Below are 24,675 nucleotides of genomic sequence, written 5' to 3' on the forward strand. Positions count from 1 at the left end.
AACTATCTTTTAAACTTACTAATTAACTTGTAATTTTAACGTCCTTTTCCAGTTTGTTCCCTCTTATTTAACATGGTGGTGACCAGAGGAAAGAAGACTATGGCCCCAGGGAGTGTGGGTAAACTGTTAGGTCCAATGGACGATTTTATTACTAAAGCCAACACTTTCATCGACCAAAGCATCTCATTGATAGAGAAAAGGGTTTCTCTAGATCTAGAATTTGCTAAAAGATCCTCCCTGGGCAACCTGGCAGAAGCTAGAACTCCTGCTCCGGCCCCGGGTAGCAACAAAGAAGGATCGAGGGTGCTTGGTGAGGGGAGATGTAGTTTGCCCAACAACGTAGACTTGTCAGTATCTGAGCTCGCTGTCTCACTACTGAGCTCTGATTTAGAAAAAACTCCCGAGTTACTTCCTCAATCCCCCATACAAATGTCATCCCTGGAGAGAATTTAAGCTAGGGGAAGGAGGGAAGGTGCAATAAGCAAAAGAAAGAACGACCAGAAAACCCATACAATAACCACGACGGAACACCCCCCTAGCACTCCACAGCCCCCTCTCCCAAGATTAGACCAACATATTGCTACTGCTTTAATACATCAGGACGACCAGGAATTCTCCACCCCTGTGATTATAGACTCACCAATTCTTGTATCTACTGATAAGGGATCGACAGACTGCGATAATTCACCCCTTTTAAATAAGATCGCTGATCTCCTTAAGTTATTCTTACAACCAGTAGAACAAAAGCTAGCAAAGTTAGAGAGTCAGATGTCCAAGCTTATTAATCTCTCACACAATTTTAATTTAATTTAATTTAATTGTGGGTTTATATAGCGCTAGAATCAACTCCCGGAGGAGTATCTCCGCGCTTCGACCGCTGGGGAACCCGTCCTGGCTCACCCTGAGAGATGGTCCCTAATGGGTATCTCTAAGGTGCGACCAAGCATTCCCGGCGGTTTGGGGGGCTGTTGTGAAGATGAGGCAAGCTAATGCCCAGAGTTGCCGAGTGTGGTCCCTGACTGGAGTAGGCACCGAGGCGAGAATTATCGAGCCCGCTGACCCTGGTCCACAACCCTGCCGCGTCGGGAATCGAACCCTGGTCCCGGGCCGTCCTCTGCTTACGGGTCTGCCGCCTCTAACCAGTGAGCCAACCATAATCAATCGGTTGTCCCCCAGAAAAGAGGGGGAACTAACCCCATCAAGCACCCCCCTCCGAAACCTTTAGGTGCCATTTCAAAACCTGTCATTCCTCAAAAGAATGCACCACAGGTCATAACACCCACAGTACCGACCCCCACTCCAACATCCCTAGCAACGTCCACCACGAGTACACCAAATCCAACCAACAATGTAGTAACTACACTGACACAGGGAAACGCCTTGCCACTAACAACATCCTTGTCGCAGCCAGCGGCAAAGAACAAAGTAGCACCTAAAACTCCGGCACCCAATCTTTTTCCCCAACCAACTTAAAGAAATGTTCCGAGAGGTCCCGGAGAGGACAGAATCCCTGTAGATCTGCCACCAGAGGCTTCACCGTACGTAGCGGTCATGACCGGTGTCCCTGAGTTAGCGCCCCATAACGTGGAACCTCCTTGGTCCATGAAAAACAAGGTACAACATTGGTTACAGACAAATCGTACCATGCCACCAAATTGGCATGGAAGGATTTCCTCAGTACGTAGGACTCCATGGGTGGGCAAAGGTAGAAAATTGTTCCCAGGGGACTGTATTGTTATTACCTTTGAAGATCCCCGGGTAGCAGATTATATCTGTTCCTGGGATCAAACAAATGTAAACTTGGGTATTGGCATTAAACCACTTTCTTTTTTTAACCCCGCAAGACAACCTAATAATAACAATTTCTTTGAGGATTCTGCCTTCCCCTGGGTTGAACCACTCCCTCGTCAGGTCGCATTCTACGATACCAGACAATATGGGGTCCCCCGCCATCGCGAATACGAGAATCCTTGGCATCTAGCAAGACCACGCTATCAGGGAGGAAATTGGGAAGAATGGGGACCACAACAGCAGAGGACGGCCCACAGAGAACCGCCCCGGTGGGACCCTTGACATAATATCCCGCTGGCCAATACATTCAGCGCACTAGAAATGGTTGATTGACCATCAATGGACGTTGATCACATTAATCCCAATTTACTACACTCCCCCCTCATAATAAAAAATATTCTGCCGACTCCAGAGTCAGTAACCTTAAAAATTGATGCATTACCCATACCCCTCCTTTTTTGGAACGTGGCGGGTCTACGCCCAAAGATCGAGGATGGGACGGCTCTGAATTTCCTAGAACAAGGGGAAATAATTTGCCTTCAAGAGACTTGGTCTACAATAGAACTCCATCTCCTGGGCTACAAAACTTATTTTTCCCCAGCCACCCGCAGTATAATAGGTAGGCCCAAAGGAGGGTTAATAACGTATATTGCAAATACACTTAACCATCTAAAAGTGTCTAATATCTTTACTGACCCTAATTGCCAGATTCTCTCCCTGTCTCTCGCAAACAAGGACACCATCCTCCTAGTAAATTTTTACAATAACTTAGAGGAAGAAAAATTCCTGATCCTTGTCGGCGACATTCAGGAGAGACTAAGATGTCTCTATCAGTGGAAGGACCACCCCGGAACGATTCACCTTCTATGGGGAGGGGATTTCAACCTCCACCCATGCCCTATGGCAAACCCCCAATGCTGTGGGTTTGTGGATGAACATGAGGCTCCACTAGCCCATTTTGTCCACAACAAATCGGGAAACACAATGAACAACTTGCTCTCCGACTTGGATCTGGTAATTGCTAACTGCCCAAATCTGGAAAAAAACCTCTTCCACCCGACCTATGTGGGTAGAGGCCACCAAACGACAGTCGATTATATTTTCCTGTCTCCGGGACTGCTCCCAATAGCCAATGCCTTTCAGGTTATTCCCAACCCACTGAGCGACCACTCTGCGCTGAAATTGGACCTCCACCTCATTGAGCATAAACCCCAAAACACCGAAATAGCCAACACCCTCGCCCAAAACAGGTTAGAATTGGCAAAAAAGAACGGCTACTCAATAAAATGGGAAAAAATTAATCCTAACGAAATCACAAAAAAATTGGTGGACCGGGCGTATCCAAACATAATTAAATGCTTAGACCTTTCGGCAACCCACAAAGAGGTTCTAAATAATTTTATAGAAATCCTAGAGATAACCAAGGGATTGCTTACGGCTAAACTAACAATCAAGCACTCCAGTGAGAAAGGGTGGTTTAACCACAATTGCACCAGAGCCCTATCCGAATTAAAATCTGCCTTACATAATAAACCGAGAGACGTGGGCCAGATTCAACTTCTTAGACAATTATATACTCGAGAACGCAAGCTAAGAGCCCAAGAATTGAAAGAGAAGCTCTGGGAAGATCTACACAAGAGTGCTCTTTCAAAAAACAGCGAGGCCTTTTGGCGAACGGTTAGTAAATCCCCCTATTTCACAGACAATAACTCCCCTAGGTAGGATAGAGGTGGCCATAGACGAGGACACTTAGGTGGCCCACTTCACAAATATTTTTAAAGCCGATGTGAGCACAGATGGGTCAATGAATCTCCTCACAAAGGTACAATACCCAATTCTATTGTCCTTTGACATTTCTGATATATTAGTGGCCCTGGAAAAAAGTAAGACTGGGAAAGCTCCTGGCCCTGATGGCGTCCCAGTGGACCTCTTCAAATTTAACTTGGACCTATGGGCGCCCATTCTTACAAGAGTGTGCTCGGCTGCGGCTAGCGAGGGAGTGCTAGACTCTTGGACTAGGTCAATTATGGTCCCCATTTTTAAGAAAGGGGACCGCCAGGATGTGAAATGCTATCGCCCCATCTCATTGCTGGACTCGCTTGGTAAAGTGGTGGGGAGAGTCATCCTAGAGAGACTTCAGCAGTGGGGTGAGGAAAGAGGCATTATTTCCGACCTTCAGTTTGGTTTTCGAGAAGGCTTTGGGACGGTAGAGCAGGCCCTCAATCTTAGCCTGATAATGGGTAAATATATGCAGGAAAAGAAGAATATGGTGTACATGGTCTATGTGGAAATGTCCGCTGCATTTGATTGCGTTTCGCATTCAAAACTGTGGACAGTTCTAAGTCAAATGGACGTGGATCCCCCTCTATTAGACTTCCTGAGAGAGCTCTATTCAGGAGCCTCGGCAAGAGTTCGCTTTGGGAGGAACGGCGAGTTGACGGCATCTTTTGGAGTGGAGCGTGGAGTCAGGCAGGGTTGCGTCCTGGCCCCCTTCCTCTTCTCACTCTATACCAACGGTTTGGAGGAGGGTATGTTGAGGGGGGCCCAGGACCTCCCACGTGTAAAGCAGCACCTGATTCCAGCTCTGCTCTACGCGGACGATGCCGTCATTCTGGAGCGAACCCCGCGCGAACTCCAGAGCTCCCTGAATAGATATACAACCTTTATGAGTCGTTTGGACCTAAAAGTCAACGTAAAAAAAACGTTTGTCATGATCTCAGGGGGCGTGAAAAAAGGCGTAAAAAAGATATATCTCGATAACCAAAAACTTGAGATCACCGCCCAGTATCCATACCTCGGGATCATGATAGATGATAGGTTGACATGGAAACCAGCAGTGGAGACAAGATGCCATCTGTTTAAAAGATCGATAGCGGCCTTAAAGAGTTTCTCACAGAGGCTGGGGAGGAGGGCCCCAGTGGAGTTATTGAAAATCTATAACGCCAAGTGCCAGGCCATCCCTCTTTACGGAGCGGGAGTGTGGGGTCATACGGACATCAGAGCCCTCCAGGTAATAGAAAATACCTTTTTAAGATTTCTTTTAGCCACACCAAGAGGCACGTCAACCTATGCCTCCCACATGGAATTGGGAATTCCCTATTTAGAGGACTTACTCAAAATTCAACCATTGATGTTGTGGCGGCGCATTTGGTCATCTGATAAAAATGCGCTAACTCAGTCAATTGTGGCTGACACAATGTCGCTTGATCAGTCCTCAAAGGTAAAGTGGCTCTGTTATATCAGAAACTTTTTTAAAGACCTCGGCCTTGAGAACTATTATCTGCAACCAGAGTCTATAGTTGGCATGTCGAAGAAGGGCCTGAAGCAACTAGCCCTTCATCACTTAGAAATAATGAGACTGACATCTGAGGCATCAAAACCATCAGTCATCCATGCGAATCTGGTGCAGACAACATACGGCATTCAACCGTATCTAACCTTGCAGATTAAAACATACGAGAGAATGCTGATGACCAGACTCAGACTAGATACCTTCTTTAGATTGGTTGCTTTCCCTCTGAATAAAGGCTGGGATCTAAGTTTGCCCCCATGTCCCTGCGATGGGAAATCTACTCAGACTAATATACATGTGATCATATTCTGTTAATTTTATCATCCACACAGAAAAAGTTGGTTACTCCCCATATTTAGGCGTTGGGGCCTTAGACAATGTCGACCAGCATTCCTTCGATTGCAAATGTTAGAATCCGAAGATGTTTGTTATGCAGCTCTTAATTTTCTAAAAAGCATTATGAATCATAGAAAAAATCTGTAAAACAGCTCTCTGCAAATGTAACAATGATGAAATCTTACCATTTTAATATTTCTGTTTATTTTCATCGTATACTGCTCCTGTATGAATCTCTTTGGAAATTATTATATAACTTGTATTTTTGCATATCATATAAATTGTACTACTGATTGCTCCTTTTATGGTTTTCCTTGTGAAAAACCGAATAAAGAAATTTATATATTTCTAACCAATTTCTTGGTAGTATATATAAATCGGCCAGACCCCCTGGTCTTCCGTTTTTTAGGTCGAGCGACCTATCTCAATGCGCATGCGCATTGAGAGCGGGAGCTCGATCTATTGCGGCTTAAACAGAGCTTACCGAGATCAGGCGATTCCCAGGCGATTTCTTCCAGTGCACGTGAAAGCGCGTGCACAATGCCACCAGCCGCTTGCCTCGCATTACCACATCAAAGGCAAGGCGGCCTCGTCTCAGGCCCCTGCTGCTTCACACCCTCATGCCGCTCTCCCCGCTCCGCCCCCTCCCCTGCCCGCCTTGTCGCATTTCTCCTCCGCCGGCCGTACTTTCACTTTGACGGCCGCAGGCCGTCTCTCGTGTTTCTACTTGTTGCCTTGTGTACTCTTCTCTCCCGTGTGCACTAGTGTTCGAGGCTTTCCTGTTTTGTGTCTTTTGCTTCCTTGTTCTCCTGGTAGTTTCCAGATTGCTAGAACCTTGTGTATTCTTTGCCCCTGTGCTCCTCCTCTGAGCTTAAGTGTATTTCTTCGCTGTGGGATCAGTATGCCGTGGCTAGCAACAGACCTTGCTGCTGAGTTTCCTTGTGATCCGTCGCAATCATACAGCTATTTTTCCAGCCTTGGTCTTTCATTTCGGTTTCCATTGCTACTCGATTCCATTTTTGCGTTCTGCCTAGTTATCTGTATTTGTTTATCCTGCCTCGAAAAATTGCTGCTTGCTCCGAATAAACCCGCCTTTAATTGTAGGCACTCCCCTGCCGCTCGCTGCAGGCCCTGACGGTACAAATGTTCACCCTAGCTGGCTGGATTACATAAAGACCACAATCACGGGCTGTCTCGTTAGCTCATTAGCTCCCACTGGCCGCTGGCGTGCCTTCTCTGAAGCAGCGATGTGTTACACATCTGCCTCTCCCCTGTCACCAACCCCCGTAAACACAGCGGGCGCCTGTTTGTTGTTCCTATTCAGAATTAGGAAATACTTGTTTCTTTTGTGCCCCTGACAGTAATTTCATGGCTGGAGCGCGGCCAGCCCCTTCCGTGACATGGATGGACACAGGAGATATATTTGCTGCGGAGGTGGTAGGAGTGGGCAGTGCAGCCTCCTCGCCTGTTGTTCATCCACAGCCTTTCAGTATTTGTCACCATACACACAAAAGTGGTTTCGGTGTCTTGGCAACTAACCCGAAGTGACGCGTCGCGTTTGGGGTCACTCGGAAACACACTTGCCTTCTCTCCGCTGCCCACCCACCCCCGTCCTCTCAGCTCCCTGCTGTGCACCTTCATTTTCTGACCCTCTCTCCCCACTTCTCTCTTCTCGGCCTTTTCTTCTCCTCCCCCATTCTCCCCCTCCTCCGTACCAATACATTTCCCTTCCTGTCTCCCCCGCTCCTTCCCCTGCCCTCTCCCTCACACCCCGCCACCCCTTCTCGTTCCCCACACACCTCTCCTGCCTGCTCGTGCCTAGCAATACGCAGAGTAATTTAAAGCTGTTTGTGGCCTGTAATGCGCTCTCTTTTTATTAACTGCTTTTGCCTCCATGTCACAGTTTAACAATAATCTCTGGACTAATCTCCCTTCTCCCCTTCATCTCGCTGCCCTGCTTTCTCCACTATCACTTGTATTGCTCCATCTTTCTGCATATCACTTCATCATGTCTCTTTGCTTCCCCTTCTCCACCTATTCCTCATTTACTTCCACTTCTTCTTCTCTCTCCGCGTTTTTACATCCTCCTCCTCTTTTTAGGTCAAGCCAATTTAGAAGCGCAAACCTTCAAGTACACGCAGTTAAAAAATTGTCCAGCGCAACTACCACTGTTAAACAAAATGTGACTGGTTGCTTTGTGTTCTTTCTAATGTTTGGAAACTTGCAGCTTGTTATTTTTATGTCTTTTCATTCCCTTTTACAATTTCTCTCCAGCCTCCTCGTGCTCCATTTTTCCTTCTTTCTGCCTTGCTGTCCCCTCCCTTCTTCTCCCACTAACACCTCATATTTCTCTATTTTCTCTCCTCCTCTCGACATTCTGCCTTCCACTCACTTCTGTTGTTCTGTCTAATGCAAGACCTATTGCATTGCAAATGCGTGTTTAAGTCACATTGGCAGGGTGGCTTGAACGTGCAAATACAGTATAAGTAGTGCTAAAAAATGACAGATGCTGCTTGAAAAACTTATTAGCGGCTATGTTGTTCTAAAAAACACAAAAAAGAACCCGCTCGGAGAACCATAAGAGAGAAGCACGGAGCCTGCATGCCACTCGTTGTATAGAAAGTGGAATGTATATTATATTGCCGTGCTGCAGGTACTAAAGTAAATCAAACTAAGAGGTGCAGCAGAACCAGATGACAAACACCGCTTTAGAATAGGCTATTGCATCTTCTTGCAGTATCTCGATTGGTAAGAATAAAGTAGAACCATTTTAAAGGCTGCTCTGTTTGTCTGGGACAGTCAACTGACACTGCAGCCCTCACCCCCCTGGCTCTCTAAACACACACACACACACAACGGGTACGAGAAAAGTTCAGTGATGTTTACATCATCCATCCCATGGACCCAGCCCCCGGACGGAAGCAAAATGTTCTACTTGGGATGGGAGATGGGGCTGCTTAGGCGAGGGCTAAAAGATGAAAGTCATCCTCGTGGTGCCACTGTACATGAGAGCGTGAGCTAGTGCACCAGGCGACAGCAAGGAAAAACCAGCATTTCATAGCCAATAGGTCTCGCCTTTGGGATCTTATAAGTGTTTACCCATGCAACAGTTGATATTGTTGCACCAAGGATATTGTGCTGCTTTACTAAATACTTATAAGGTCCCAAAGGCGAGACCTATTGGCTATGCCAATGCTTGTTTATCGAGTAGACTGCAGCTTCGCCATATCATCACGAAGTGCGAGATCATCAGGAGGCATTCCATGCCCCAGGTAATCACCCCACAGCGTAACGCTCCCAGTCCCACGACGGTTTTTTACATCAGCTGCCTGCTTGTAGTTAACTGTGTTCTGTACTTTTCATCCTCACAGAACTACGGCACTATCAGCCACTTAAATTTTACGGCCCCACACCAGCTGCGCGGTGCTAGATAACTAGGAGGCATCCATTACCTCGCAGGTAATTACTATTTTTTAAACGCACTGCCTATCAGCCGGCTTTTCACCACAGCCGCCTGCCTTACAGTCACTCTGCGTTCTGTTTGCTTTCTTTTTTGCAGAACCTTGACATTACCAGCAACCCCATTTTATGGCTATTATCAAGCCATTCACTGTGATAAACTTGTCAGTTTTAACAGGACTACCATTAAAATAAGAACACAGTCATATGCGGTGGCAGTGCCCTAATTATCAGGTAAACTTCTGACTCACCGGGTTTGAAGCAGAGAGCTTCATGGTTGCATCTGATTTTCGTGTTTAGTGTTAATCACCAGCAAAGCGTTCCTAACTCTCCTTTTTAGGTTTCGACTGCAAAAAGCTGCGCAAGCAGCTTTTGCGCAGGAGAAATCTAATGAGAACTGTAGTGTGGGTTTGGGTCGGCCCTCGTCATTCATTGGCTGGCTCCATAAATGGAGCATAGCCATTGGACGAGGGGCCTGTCCGTCAATGCCGGACCAGATTCGGGGGCGTTCCCGAGAATCTTTGGCTTTTGGCTACGTCATGATACGTCAGCCAAAAGCCGGGAACGCCCCCGAATCTGGTCTGGCCGGGCCGTGCTTGCTGCTGTCCTGCCTTACTCTGTGTCCCTCCTCCCGCCGTCCCCCTCCCGCTCTCCGTGAGCCTGTCTTTCTCTGTCTGTAAAGTGTATATTGACAAACGAAATCGGACCCGGAAAGACGCTCCTCTGAATACCGCCGCAATCACGCCTCTTCTCGAGGAGATTCAAAAACGGCAGCGCATCTCAATGCCCATAGGCGGTCCCGGGATAAGAGAGCGGCCCCCCCAGCACTGCTTGTGCCGCACTCCGGTAAGCGCCGCTCAGCCCTGCAGCGCATCTCAATGCCCATAGGCGGTCCCGGGATAAGAGAGCGGCCCCCCCAGCACTGCTTGTGCCGCACTCCGGTAAGCGCCGCTCAGCCCTGCAGCGCATCTCAATGCCCATAGGCGGTCCCGGGATAAGAGAGCGGCCCCCCCAGCACTGCTTGTGCCGCACTCCGGTAAGCGCCGCTCAGCCCTGCTGTTCACGGGTGTACGCGCCAGAAGTCTCCTCACCCCTGCCGCTCCCGACACCCTGACCGCTCTCACTCCTGCCGCGTCCGATGCCCCACGCAACCGGCAGTTCAAAAACTTGATGGGGGGCCTACGGACTCCTTGTTGCACACACGACCTTACCGCTTACTGTGTAGTCGCGCTCAGGGTTCCCACCGGCTCCATGCGAGTCTCTCTGCGCCCACACACCGAGCCGCAGCCTCCTCAGCCGGGACCAGCATCTGCCCTGAATTGCATGCGTTTCTTCGGCACCATAGGGGGAGCCCACCGGCCCGAACCGCTACTTTCCTCCACCTTGCGTGACTTGCGTCACGGCAGCAGCGCTCACCACCGCCCGCGGCTACAGTTTCGGTTTCGCCAGCCAGGGCCCCCGGACGCCTGTGTTCTCCGAGCGGCCGCAGACGGTGTCCAGAGCAGAACTCCTCACAAGTTGGACTCCCTATGCCAGCTCGAGTCGTCTCACCACATTTCTTGACGGTCAGCACCAGTTACTTGTAGGATTATGTATAATTGTGGGCACTGAGGTTGTGATGTTTTCTGTGCTGTCTCCCACAATTCTGCCCATCACTGTTGCAAAGTGATTTAAACTTGCTAAAAGGGCTGCTAGCCTCCTTAAATATGGGTTTTAGGCACAGGAAGGTGTGAGCGTGTCCGCTTTGTAACCAGTTTAGAAAATAATCGTTTCTTTCGTCACCAAAGCCGGGTCAAATGTTCCTGTGACGTGGTTTGTGCTTCCCTTGTCATGGGTTTTTTGTGTGTTGCTTTACATCCTCCCCTGGCCAGGTTGTTATTGATGTACTGCCGGAAAACATCTGGAGAGGACCGGGTTCCTTTCATACCTCATTAAACGGAAATGGACTCTGAGACCGGACTGGTTTTCAACCTATGGTTTTACTAGGGTGTGTTTTTCTGGTTGTGAACGTTGGCCTTCAGCACGGTTGACGTGGCCCTCCCCCCCCCCTCGCTGTCCTGTGCCCCGTTCCCGCCCTCCCCCCCCTCGCTGTCCTGTGCCCCGTTCCCGCCCCCTCCCGCTGTCCGTTCCGCCCCCCCTCCCCTTTCACTCTCCGTTGCTTGTTTGTTTTTGGTGCCCAGGGGGTTGCATTCAGACTTGTATCGCCCAAGCACGTGGTTGCCATACTATTTAGAGCAAGTTTAGGCTTACTATTTGACTGCAGTTAACAAGAAATCATCTGGAATGCACTCGGTTTACATTGCCACTGAAAACGCAAAGGTTTAAATGGTTTCTTCTGTATGGCTTTTATCTAATTGGGAGCAGAGCATGGTGCTATTAGGAGGATTAGCAAACTTTTGATTAAATGCACTATGCCTTGAATTTCTTATGTTGAAGTGGACTCTTTTGGCAGTAATCACATCGCCAGGAGAATAATTGAACACCGTGTGCTGTTCCCGCCCCCCCCCCTCGCTGTCCTGTGCCCCGTTCCCGCCCTCCCCCCCTCGCTGTCCTGTGCCCCGTTCCCGCCCTCCCCCCTCGCTGTCCTGTGCCCCATTCCCGCCCTCCCCCCCCCTCGCTGTCCTGTACCAGGAGGTGAGTGACCAATACTCCTCTGACTGGATCCAAAGCCCACTGTGTACATCATTTTATTTTTATTATGTCTCACCTCTGTCTGTTGCCAGACGTTTTGGTACTTTACAGTGGACTTAGCGCCCGCCCATTTCTACTTCGGTTCATTGTCACTCTCCTTTGCTTGCTTGGAATTCTTAGCTTCGGTAGGTTTTCCTCCCTCTACTTTATTTCTTTTTTTTTTTTCTTCTTTAGCGTTATGGACGCACTGCTGTCCATCCACGGCTCACTATTTCAGGTGGTACTTTTTTCTTTTAATTTAAGCACCACTTTATGAGAGTGCGTGTTTCCTCCAGCTGGCTCCCTTGTGTACTTCTCCCCCTCTGTGTTTCTCACTCATTCTGTTCCTGCCTTTCATCCTTTGTCATTTTGCTTGACCCAGCATCTCCTACCCATCCTTCGTTGTCAGTGTGCTCTCCCTACCCTCTCCTGCCCACCCTCCATTGTCCATGTGCTCTCCATACCCTCTCCTGCCTACCCTTTGTTGACGTGTGCTCTGCCCACCCTCTATTGCCCGTGTGCTTTCTTTACCCTCTCCTGCCCACCCTCCGATGTCCGTGTGCTCTCCCCACCCTCTCCTGCCCACCCTCTATTGCCCGTGTGCTTTCTTTACCCTCTCCTGCCCACCCTCCGATGTCCGTGTGCTCTCCCCACCCTCTCCTGCCCACCCTCTATTGACGTGTGCTTTTTTTACCCTCTCCTGCCCACCCTCCGATGTCCGTGTGCTCTCCCCACTCTCTCCTGACCACCCTCTATTGCCCGTGTGCTTTCTTTACCCTCTCCTGCCCACCCTCCATTGTCCATGTGCTCTCCATACCCTCTCCTGCCCACCCTCTGTTGACCTGTGCTCTCCCTACCCTCTCCTGCCCACCCTCCATTTTCCGTGTGCTCTCCCCGCCCTCTCATGCCAACCCTCTGTTGCCCGTGTGCTTTCTTTACCCTCTCCTGCCCACCCTCCGTTGTCCATGTGCTCTCCCTACCCTCTCATGCCAACCCTCTGTTGCCAGTGTGCTTTCTTTACCCTCTCCTGCCCACCCTTCGTTGTCCATGTGCTCTCCTTACCCTCTCCTGCCCACCCTCTGTTGCCAGTGTGCTTTCTTTACCCTCCCCTGCCCACCCCCCGTTGTCCTTGTGCTCTCCCTGCCCTCTTCTGCCCACCCTGTTGCCAGTGTGTTTTCTTTACCCTCTCCTGCCCACTCTTCATTTTCCATGTGCTCTCCTCACCCTCTCCTGCCCACCCTTCGTTGTCGATGTGCTCTCCTTACCCTCTCCTGCCCACCCTCTGTTGCCAGTGTGCTTTCTTTACCCTCCCCTGCCCACCCTCCGTTGTCCTTGTGCTCTCCCTGCCCTCTTCTGCCCACCCTGTTGCCTCCATTGTCCATGTGCTCTCCATACCCTCTCCTGCCCACCCTCTGTTGACCTGTGCTCTCCCTACCCTCTCCTGCCCACCCTCCATTTTCCGTGTGCTCTCCCCGCCCTCTCATGCCAACCCTCTGTTGCCCGTGTGCTTTCTTTACCCTCTCCTGCCCACCCTCCGTTGTCCATGTGCTCTCCCTACCCTCTCATGCCAACCCTCTGTTGCCAGTGTGCTTTCTTTACCCTCTCCTGCCCACCCTTCGTTGTCCATGTGCTCTCCTTACCCTCTCCTGCCCACCCTCTGTTGCCAGTGTGCTTTCTTTACCCTCCCCTGCCCACCCCCCGTTGTCCTTGTGCTCTCCCTGCCCTCTTCTGCCCACCCTGTTGCCAGTGTGCTTTCTTTACCCTCTCCTGCCCACTCTTCATTTTCCATGTGCTCTCCTCACCCTCTCCTGCCCACCCTTCGTTGTCGATGTGCTCTCCTTACCCTCTCCTGCCCACCCTCTGTTGCCAGTGTGCTTTCTTTACCCTCCCCTGCCCACCCTCCGTTGTCCTTGTGCTCTCCCTGCCCTCTTCTGCCCACCCTGTTGCCAGTGTGCTTTCTTTACCCTCTCCTGCCCACCCTTCGTTGTCCATGTGCTCTCCCCTCCATCTCCTGCCCACCCTCCGTTGTCCATGTGCTCTCCTTACCCTCTGTTGCCAGTGTGCTTTCTTTACCCTCCCCTGCCCACCCTCCGTTGTCCTTGTGCTCTCCCTGCCCTCTTCTGCCCACCCTGTTGCCAGTGTGCTTTCTTTACCCTCTCCTGCCCACCCTTCGTTGTCCATGTGCTCTCCCCTCCATCTCCTGCCCACCCTCCGTTGTCCACGTGCTCTCCCTACCCTCTTCTGCCCACCCTCTGTTGCCCGTGTGCTTTCTTTACCCTCTCCTGCCCACTCTCCCTCTCTCTCCTCCTCTAGCCCTCCTTCTCCTTTCCGCCCTCCCTCTCTTACCTGCCGCCCTCTCCTTTCTGCCTTTCTCACACTTTCCTACCTTCCCTCATGCCCTCACACTCCTTTATGCCCTCCCTCTCTCCTGCGTCTATTCCTTCCCTCCTGCCCTCCCTCTCTATCCTGCACTCGCTTCCTTTTGAGCTTTCTTACTCCTGGCCTCTTTCATCCCTTCCCTCTCTCTGCAAATAATTGCATTATAAATGCACTCCAGATTTCTGTGTAAAGTAAAACACATCAACGTTTTACACATAATTCAATGAAGATACAAAACACCATTTATCAAAAGCTCAAACTTTAACAAAGGGAGTGCAGAGTAGGGAGTGCATAGAGCAGGGGGAGTGCAGAGTGCATAGAGTGCAGAGTGCGTGCAGAGTGCGTGCAGAGTGCATAGAGGGTGCAAAGTGCATAGTCAGTGCAGAGTACATAGGGAATGCAGAGTCCAGAGAGAGTGCATAAAGAGTGCATACAAAGTGCATAGGGAATGTATACAAAGTGCAGAGTGCATAGGGAATGCAGAGTGCATAGGGAGTGCATACACAGTGCAGAGTGCATAAGGAGTGCAGAGTGCATAGAGAGTGCAGAGAGAGAGTGCATAAAAAGTGCAGAATGTATAAAGAGTGCAGAGAGAGTGCAGAGTGCATAAGGAGTGCAAAGTGCATAGAGAGTGCATAGGTAATGCAGAGTGCATAGGGAGTGCATAGACAGTGCAAAGTGCAGAGAGAGAGTACATAGGGAGTGCAGAGTGTATAGAGAGTGCAGAGTGCATAGGAAGTGCAGAGTGCATAAGGAATGCAGAGAGTGCATAGGGAGTGCAGAGTGCATAAGAAGTGCAGAGTGCATAAGAAGTGCAGAGTGCACAGTGCATAGGTAATGCAGAATGCATACAGAGTGCATAGGGAGTGCAGAGTGCATAGGGAGTGCAGAGTGCATAGGGAGTGCATAGGGAGTGCAGAGTGCATAGACAGTGCAGAGTGCATAGGGAGTGCGCTCTGCACTCTTTAGGCACTCTGCACTCTCTATGCAAAGTGCTGCATAGAGAGTGCATAGGGAGTGCATAGGGAGTGCATGATAAGTGCAGAGTGCATAGGGAGTGCAGAGTGCATAGGAAGTGTGGAGTGCATACAAAGTGCACAGTGCATACAGAGTGCTGCATAAAAAGTGCAGAGTGCATAGGGAGTGCATAGGAAGTGGAGCGTGCAGGGTGCATATAGAGTACAGAGTGCATACAGAGTGCTGCATAGGGAGTGCAGAGTGCACAGGGAGTGCATATGAAATGCAGAGTGCATAAAGAGTACTAGGGAGTGCTAGAGAGTGCCAAGTGACTGCAAAAAAGGTAATGGCAATGTTAATGACAATGCCATTTACTTATCTGTTTTCGAAACAAAAACATAAATACAAATTTTGGCATATACAATGCCAATAACTCTTAACTTTTCCAAAGGCGAAACCATTGCATTGTAAATGCTTGTTCCGTCTCCATTTAGTAGACGCCCCAGTACTTTGTCAAACACCAGAGCAAGCCGTAGACAGCACCACGTGCGCAGAATCTTCTTAAACGCTGGCTCCAGCTGCCTGTCCACCCTTCATGCGTCGTCTGCAAAATACTGTTTGAAACGAGAAATCTACTTTCCAGGTTTGCTATTTTTGTTTGTAGCCGCAAGTCCTTTGACACTATCTTAGGTTTGCCAAATTGGTTTGCACCCTCAAGCCCCCCTGGTTGGGGAGGAAACCCATAACGATACAAAGGCTTATTTATCTATTGTTATTCTGGCGCTGGACTAGATACTTTGTAATTCAGGCAATTCATTCCCACAACCTAGAGTGCATTGAATTACCCGGCAAGTTCCTGCCTCAATTCTTTAATTGTCTGTACCATATATATTTTTTTCTTGTCTCTTTTTAAAATCGGGACAGTTCACTTCCAGACATGTCTGGCCACCACTGAGGTAGACTTTTCGCTGCTTTTGTTTTTTTAAAAAGAGATCTGGCAAGCAGCCCCTATTATTGTTAAACTAGCAACTTTTGTCTTTTCCAGCTGATTATATCCATTGCCAACATCTCTATTAAGCACGGCTGACCGTATCCACTTGGATTTTAATAAGTAGGTTTCATTTTCATGTTTTCTTCTCAAATAGGGGTTCAGTAAGCCCACTTTGTAGGCCATCATGCAATCTATTTAAACTATCATTTGGGGGTGGGGTCGCACACTACTCACACACCAGCGGGATCGCCCCTAAGGACTGTGGTAAGTGTAGTTTGTGTTCCTCGATGCATCTTCTTTTGATACGTTCGTGTTCCGCGATGCATCTTCTTTCGATTCTCTGCTATCTTCGCCATCCCTGGACACGTGTTTCAGGGTATTTACCCCTCATCAGCAGGGATTAGGCCATGTTCTGGGGTTGCCGGTGGCTGCCAAATATTGCCAGGTTTAGTACCACTCAGGCACGCAGGTGCGGGGTCCCAGGCTCGTCAGCCAACTGATCGAGGGAGCTTTAACATTACAAATGGGGGTGGGGTCGCACACTACTCACACACCAGCGGGATCGCCCCTAAGGACTGTGGTAAGTGTCTCTGCTATCTTCGCCATGCCTGATGTTAAAGCTCCCTCGAGCAGTTGGCTGACGAGCCTGGGACCCCGCACCTTCGCTCCTGAGTGGTACTAAACCTGACAATATTTGGCAGCCCTCAGCCCTGCTGTTCACGGGTGTACGCGCCAGAAGTCTCCTCACCCCTGCCGCTCCCGACACCCTGACCGCTCTCACTCCTGCCGCGTCCGATGCCCCACGCAACCGGCAGTTCAAAAACTTGATGGGGGGCCTACGGACTCCTTGTTGCACACACGACCTTACCGCTTACTGTGTAGTCGCGCTCAGGGTTCCCACCGGCTCCATGCGAGTCTCTCTGCGCCCACACACCGAGCCGCAGCCTCCTCAGCCGGGACCAGCATCTGCCCTGAATTGCATGCGTTTCTTCGGCACCATAGGGGGAGCCCACCGGCCCGAACCGCTACTTTCCTCCACCTTGCGTGACTTGCGTCACGGCAGCAGCGCTCACCACCGCCCGCGGCTACAGTTTCGGTTTCGCCAGCCAGGGCCCCCGGACGCCTGTGTTCTCCGAGCGGCCGCAGACGGTGTCCAGAGCAGAACTCCTCACAAGTTGGACTCCCTATGCCAGCTCGAGTCGTCTCACCACATTTCTTGACGGTCAGCACCGGTTACTTGTAGGATTATGTATAATTGTGGGCACTGAGGTTGTGATGTTTTCTGTGCTGTCTCCCACAATTCTGCCCATCACTGTTGCAAAGTGATTTAAACTTGCTAAAAGGGCTGCTAGCCTCCTTAAATATGTGTTTTAGGCACAGGAAGGTGTGAGCGTGTCCGCTTTGTAACCAGTTTAGAAAATAATCGTTTCTTTCGTCACCAAAGCCGGGTCAAATGTTCCTGTGACGTGGTTTGTGCTTCCCTTGTCATGGGTTTTTTTTGTGTTGCTTTACATCCTCCCCTGGCCAGGTTGTTATTGATGTACTGCCGGAAAACATCTGGAGAGGACCGGGTTCCTTTCATACCTCATTAAACGGAAATGGACTCTGAGACCGGACTGGTTTTCAACCTATGGTTTTACTAGGGTGTGTTTTTCTGGTTGTGAACGTTGGCCTTCAGCACGGTTGACGTGGCCCTCCCCCCCCCCCCCTCGCTGTCCTGTGCCCCGTTCCCGCCCTCCCCCCCCTCGCTGTCCTGTGCCCTGTTCCCGCCCCCTCCCGCTGTCCGTTCCGCCCCCCCTCCCCTTTCACTCTCCGTTGCTTGTTTGTTTTTGGTGCCCAGGGGGTTGCATTCAGACTTGTATCGCCCAAGCACGTGGTTGCCATACTATTTAGAGCAAGTTTAGGCTTACTATTTGACTGCAGTTAACAAGAAATCATCTGGAATGCACTCGGTTTACATTGCCACTGAAAACGCAAAGGTTTAAATGGTTTCTTCTGTATGGCTTTTATCTAATTGGGAGCAGGGCATGGTGCTATTAGGAGGATTAGCAAACTTTTGATTAAATGCACTATGCCTTGAATTTCTTATGTTGAAGTGGACTCTTTTGGCAGTAATCACATCGCCAGGAGAATAATTGAACACCGTGTGCTGTTCCCGCCCCCCCCCCCCTCGCTGTCCTGTGCCCCGTTCCCGCCCTCCCCCCCTCGCTGTCCTGTGCCCCGTTCCCGCCCTCCCCCCTCGCTGTCCTGTGCCCCGTTCCCGCCCTCCCCCCCCCTCGCTGTCCTGTACCAGGAGGTGAGTGACCAATACTCCTCTGACTGGATCCAAAGCCCACTGTGTACATCATTTTATTTTTATTATGTCTCACCTCTGTCTGTTGCCAGACGTTTTGGTACTTTACAGTGGACTTAGCGCCCGCCCATTTCTACTTCGGTTCATTGTCACTCTCCTTTGCTTGCTTGGAATTCTTAGCTTCGGTAGGTTTTCCTCCCTCTACTTTATTTCTTTTTTTTTTTTCTTCTTTAGCGTTATGGACGCACTGCTGTCCATCCACGGCTCACTATTTCAGGTGGTACTTTTTTCTTTTAATTTAAGCACCACTTTATGAGAGTGCGTGTTTCCTCCAGCTGGCTCCCTTGTGTACTTCTCCCCCTCTGTGTTTCTCACTCATTCTGTTCCTGCCTTTCATCCTTTGTCATTTTGCTTGACCCAGCATCTCCTACCCATCCTTCGTTGTCAGTGTGCTCTCCCTACCCTCTCCTGCCCACCCTCCATTGTCCATGTGCTCTCCATACCCTCTCCTGCCTACCCTTTGTTGACGTGTGCTCTGCCCACCCTCTATTGCCCGTGTGCTTTCTTTACCCTCTCCTGCCCACCCTCCGATGTCCGTGTGCTCTCCCCACCCTCTCCTGCCCACCCTCTATTGCCCGTGTGCTTTCTTTACCCTCTCCTGCCCACCCTCCGATGTCCGTGTGCTCTCCCCACCCTCTCCTGCCCACCCTCTGTTGACGTGTGCTTTTTTTACCCTCTCCTGCCCACCCTCCGATGTCCGTGTGCTCTCCCCACTCTCTCCTGACCACCCTCTATTGCCCGTGTGCTTTCTTTACCCTCTCCTGCCCACCCTCCATTGTCCATGTGCTCTCCATACCCTCTCCTGCCCACCCTCTGTTGACCTGTGCTCTCCCTACCCTCTCCTGCCCACCCTCCATTTTCCGTGTGCTCTCCCCGCCCTCTCATGCCAACCCTCTGTTGCCCGTGTGCTTTCTTTACCCTCTCCTGCCCACCCTCCGTTGTCCATGTGCTCTCCCTACCCTCTCATGCCAACCCTCTGTTGCCAGTGTGCTTTCTTTACCCTCTCCTGCCCACCCTTCGTTGTCCATGTGCTCTCCTTACCCTCTCCTGCCCACCCTCTGTTGCCAGTGTGCTTTCTTTACCCTCCCCTGCCCACCCCCCGTTGTCCTTGTGCTCTCCCTGCCCTCTTCTGCCCACCCTGTTGCCAGTGTGCTTTCTTTACCCTCTCCTGCCCACTCTTCATTTTCCATGTGCTCTCCTCACCCTCTCCTGCCCACCCTTCGTTGTCGATGTGCTCTCCTTACCCTCTCCTGCCCACCCTCTGTTGCCAGTGTGCTTTCTTTACCCTCCCCTGCCCACCCTCCGTTGTCCTTGTGCTCTCCCTGCCCTCTTCTGCCCACCCTGTTGCCTCCATTGTCCATGTGCTCTCCATACCCTCTCCTGCCCACCCTCTGTTGACCTGTGCTCTCCCTACCCTCTCCTGCCCACCCTCCATTTTCCGTGTGCTCTCCCCGCCCTCTCATGCCAACCCTCTGTTGCCCGTGTGCTTTCTTTACCCTCTCCTGCCCACCCTCCGTTGTCCATGTGCTCTCCCTACCCTCTCATGCCAACCCTCTGTTGCCAGTGTGCTTTCTTTACCCTCTCCTGCCCACCCTTCGTTGTCCATGTGCTCTCCTTACCCTCTCCTGCCCACCATCTGTTGCCAGTGTGCTTTCTTTACCCTCCCCTGCCCACCCCCCGTTGTCCTTGTGCTCTCCCTGCCCTCTTCTGCCCACCCTGTTGCCAGTGTGCTTTCTTTACCCTCTCCTGCCCACTCTTCATTTTCCATGTGCTCTCCTCACCCTCTCCTGCCCACCCTTCGTTGTCGATGTGCTCTCCTTACCCTCTCCTGCCCACCCTCTGTTGCCAGTGTGCTTTCTTTACCCTCCCCTGCCCACCCTCCGTTGTCCTTGTGCTCTCCCTGCCCTCTTCTGCCCACCCTGTTGCCAGTGTGCTTTCTTTACCCTCTCCTGCCCACCCTTCGTTGTCCATGTGCTCTCCCCTCCATCTCCTGCCCACCCTCCGTTGTCCATGTGCTCTCCTTACCCTCTGTTGCCAGTGTGCTTTCTTTACCCTCCCCTGCCCACCCTCCGTTGTCCTTGTGCTCTCCCTGCCCTCTTCTGCCCACCCTGTTGCCAGTGTGCTTTCTTTACCCTCTCCTGCCCACCCTTCGTTGTCCATGTGCTCTCCCCTCCATCTCCTGCCCACCCTCCGTTGTCCACGTGCTCTCCCTACCCTCTTCTGCCCACCCTCTGTTGCCCGTGTGCTTTCTTTACCCTCTCCTGCCCACTCTCCCTCTCTCTCCTCCTCTAGCCCTCCTTCTCCTTTCCGCCCTCCCTCTCTTACCTGCCGCCCTCTCCTTTCTGCCTTTCTCACACTTTCCTACCTTCCCTCATGCCCTCACACTCCTTTATGCCCTCCCTCTCTCCTGCGTCTATTCCTTCCCTCCTGCCCTCCCTCTCTATCCTGCACTCGCTTCCTTTTGAGCTTTCTTACTCCTGGCCTCTTTCATCCCTTCCCTCTCTCTGCAAATAATTGCATTATAAATGCACTCCAGATTTCTGTGTAAAGTAAAACACATCAACGTTTTACACATAATTCAATGAAGATACAAAACACCATTTATCAAAAGCTCAAACTTTAACAAAGGGAGTGCAGAGTAGGGAGTGCATAGAGCAGGGGGAGTGCAGAGTGCATAGAGTGCAGAGTGCGTGCAGAGTGCGTGCAGAGTGCATAGAGGGTGCAAAGTGCATAGGCAGTGCAGAGTACATAGGGAATGCAGAGTCCAGAGAGAGTGCATAAAGAGTGCATACAAAGTGCATAGGGAATGTATACAAAGTGCAGAGTGCATAGGGAATGCAGAGTGCATAGGGAGTGCATACACAGTGCAGAGTGCATAAGGAGTGCAGAGTGCATAGAGAGTGCAGAGAGAGAGTGCATAAAAAGTGCAGAATGTATAAAGAGTGCAGAGAGAGTGCAGAGTGCATAAGGAGTGCAAAGTGCATAGAGAGTGCATAGGTAATGCAGAGTGCATAGGGAGTGCATAGACAGTGCAAAGTGCAGAGAGAGTACATAGGGAGTGCAGAGTGTATAGAGAGTGCAGAGTGCATAGGAAGTGCAGAGTGCATAAGGAATGCAGAGAGTGCATAGGGAGTGCAGAGTGCATAAGAAGTGCAGAGTGCATAAGAAGTGCAGAGTGCACAGTGCATAGACAGTGCACAGTGCATAGGTAATGCAGAATGCATACAGAGTGCATAGGGAGTGCAGAGTGCATAGGGAGTGCAGAGTGCATAGGGAGTGCATAGGGAGTGCAGAGTGCATAGACAGTGCAGAGTGCATAGGGAGTGCGCTCTGCACTCTTTAGGCACTCTGCACTCTCTATGCAAAGTGCTGCATAGGGAGTGCAGAGTGCATAGGGAGTGCATAGGGAGTGCATGATAAGTGCAGAGTGCATAGGGAGTGCAGAGTGCATAGGAAGTGTGGAGTGCATACAAAGTGCACAGTGCATACAGAGTGCTGCATAAAAAGTGCAGAGTGCATAGGGAGTGCATAGGAAGTGGAGCGTGCAGGGTGCATATAGAGTACAGAGTGCATACAGAGTGCTGCATAGGGAGTGCAGAGTGCACAGGGAGTGCATATGAAATGCAGAGTGCATAAAGAGTACTAGGGAGTGCTAGAGAGTGCCAAGTGACTGCAAAAAAAGGTAATGGCAATGTAAATGACAATGCCATTTACTTATCTGTTTTCGAAACAAAAACATAAATACAAATTTTGGCATATACAATGCCAATAACTCTTAACTTTTCCAAAGGCGAAACCATTGCATTGTAAATGCTTGTTCCGTCTCCATTTAGTAGACGCCCCAGTACTTTGTCAAACACCAGAGCAAGCCGTAGACAGCACCACGTGCGCAGAATCTTCTTAAACGCTGGCTCCAGCTGCCTGTCCACCCTTCATGCGTCGTCTGCAAAATACTGTTTGAAACGAGAAATCTACTTTCCAGGTTTGCTATTTTTGTTTGTAGCCGCAAGTCCTTTGACACTATCTTAGGTTTGCCAAATTGGTTTGCACCCTCAAGCCCCCCTGGTTGGGGAGGAAACCCATAACGATACAAAGGCTTATTTATCTATTGTTATTCTGGCGCTGGACTAGATACTTTGTAATTCAGGCAATTCATTCCCACAACCTAGAGTGCATTGAATTACCCGGCAAGTTCCTGCCTCAATTCTTTAATTGTCTGTACCATATATATTTTTTTCTTGTCTCTTTTTAAAATCGGGACAGTTCACTTCCAGACATGTCTGGCCACCACTGAGGTAGACTTTTCGCTGCTTTTGTTTTTTTAAAAAGAGATCTGGCAAGCAGCCCCTATTATTGTTAAACTAGCAACTTTTGTCTTTTCCAGCTGATTATATCCATTGCCAACATCTCTATTAAGCACGGCTGACCGTATCCACTTGGATTTTAATAAGTAGGTTTCATTTTCATGTTTTCTTCTCAAATAGGGGTTCAGTAAGCCCACTTTGTAGGCCATCATGCAATCTATTTAAACTATCATTTGGGGGTGGGGTCGCACACCACTCACACACCAGCGGGATCGCCCCTAAGGACTGTGGTAAGTGTAGTTCGTGTTCCTTGATGCATCTTCTTTTGATTCGTTCGTGTTCCGCGATGCATCTTCTTTCGATTCTCTGCTATCTTCGCCATCCCTGGACACGTGTTTCAGGGTATTTACCCCTCATCAGCAGGGATTAGGCCATGTTCTGGGGTTGCCGGTGGCTGCCAAATATTGCCAGGTTTAGTACCACTCAGGCACGCAGGTGCGGGGTCCCAGGCTCGTCAGCCAACTGATCGAGGGAGCTTTAACATTACAAATGGGGGTGGGGTCGCACACTACTCACACACCAGCGGGATCGCCCCTAAGGACTGTGGTAAGTGTCTCTGCTATCTTCGCCATGCCTGATGTTAAAGCTCCCTCGAGCAGTTGGCTGACGAGCCTGGGACCCCGCACCTTCGCTCCTGAGTGGTACTAAACCTGACAATATTTGGCAGCCACCGGCAACCCCAGAACACGGCCTAATTCCTGCTGATGAGGTGTAAATACCCCGAAACACGTGTCCAGGTATGGCGAAGATAGCAGAGACACTTACCACAGTCCTTAGGGGCGATCTCGCTGGTGTGTGAGTAGTGTGCGACCCCACCCCTATTTGTACTATTTAAACGATAGTTGCCTACAGTCATGTCAGACAATTTCTTCTCTCTTCCCTTTTCTTCTTTCTTTTTTTCTGTTCTTTCTTTTTCTTCACTATTTTTCACTTCTGCTAATCATGTTGCTTATCAATTTGTGAAACCGACATATTTGAGAATTGACTGCTATAGTTAATAGGACATATTCATATGTATATGCTCTCATAATTACATTCACTGCTTTATTTGTTATGATTGTATCTATATGTAAGTATAGGTGGTGTATATATTTTTCACTGATAGGAATGTTGTACTATATTTTTGAATAAAGTAAAATTATGTGAGCAGCACTTTGTATCCACACACAAATATATGTATGATTATCTATTGAGCAATGTACAGTATAAACTGAGTTCTAACTGTGGTTTTACTTAATTTTAGACTTTTTAACAAGATGGTATTTCCTGATGAAGACACGCCTGTGTCGAAACACGCGTCGAAGCTACCATCATTCGTTTTTTTTAATTGTTCAACATATAATGATTCTCCATTGTACCATTGAAAATTATTGATTTTGTTTTTAACAATTGTCGTAATCATTAAAATCTAAAGCTTTTTTAATATAACCTTTTCGTGAACTCCTTGTCTTACATTGCCTATGTTCCACACTGCCTGGGAATGTTGTTTTTCATTGTGTTTGTTGCATGTAGTTGTATCCTTTCCCTGTCCCAAAGAGTCCTTCTGGAAACCTGCTGGCAGTAGTGACATTTGTCTGGTTTGTGTGAGGATGGCAAAAACACAATGCAGTGTGTGGGTCAGATCTAGTCATTTTCTTCAAACATGAAGGAAACTTGTTAAACAGGACTGGCATATCTGGCTTAAAAAATATCAGGAAAGTCATAAAAAAAAGGTGTAAGTAGTACCGTTTGTACTAAAAGATGTCAATTGATGCCAAAAAAATTCAACTTTAGAGTATCAATTAATGACAAAGTCAGTAACTGATGAGCTCAATGCTCCAGGATCCTCTCAGTAGGACCCGGGGGGGGGGGGGGGGGGGCAGAACTGATCCAACTGTCACCTGTGAGCTATTATGGGAGCATGGAGGTCTTGGCGGTCTTAAAGGCACGGTGCCAGTCTGTTGTGATCCTATATGCATCCTCTGGGCTAACTGCCTGCTATTACCTTGCCCTTTTCCTTGAAAATAAAGGCTATGTTAAAACAAGTATAGAGTACATGTTTCTATGCCACAGAAATGTTGAATAGATATGTATAATTTTAAAT

The 24,675-nt window shown here is 49.6% G+C and overlaps 2 long non-coding RNA genes across 4 annotated transcripts in view; both read left to right on the forward strand.

Moving 5' to 3' along the window:
* Positions 1-24,424, forward strand: part of LOC144785498 (uncharacterized) — a 307,055-nt gene extending 282,631 nt beyond the window's left edge. For 2 of the 3 annotated variants that reach the window (XR_013601929.1, XR_013601931.1), the window contains exon 3: positions 23,836-24,424. This is a non-coding gene — a long non-coding RNA (uncharacterized LOC144785498). Of the gene's footprint in view, positions 1-22,065; positions 22,211-22,612; positions 22,679-23,835 lie in introns of those variants that run through there. The other variant, XR_013601930.1, reaches the window with a different exon arrangement.
* On the forward strand, positions 9,030-16,138 carry LOC144785497 (uncharacterized). Its single transcript, XR_013601928.1, has 3 exons — positions 9,030-9,112; positions 15,379-15,527; positions 15,930-16,138. It is a non-coding gene; the product is annotated as an uncharacterized LOC144785497 (long non-coding RNA).
* Positions 24,425-24,675: the final 251 nt, after the last annotated feature.

This window comes from Lissotriton helveticus, chromosome 10 (genome assembly GCF_964261635.1).
Source record: "Lissotriton helveticus chromosome 10, aLisHel1.1, whole genome shotgun sequence".
In the NCBI taxonomy this organism is placed as follows: Eukaryota; Metazoa; Chordata; class Amphibia; order Caudata; family Salamandridae; genus Lissotriton; species Lissotriton helveticus.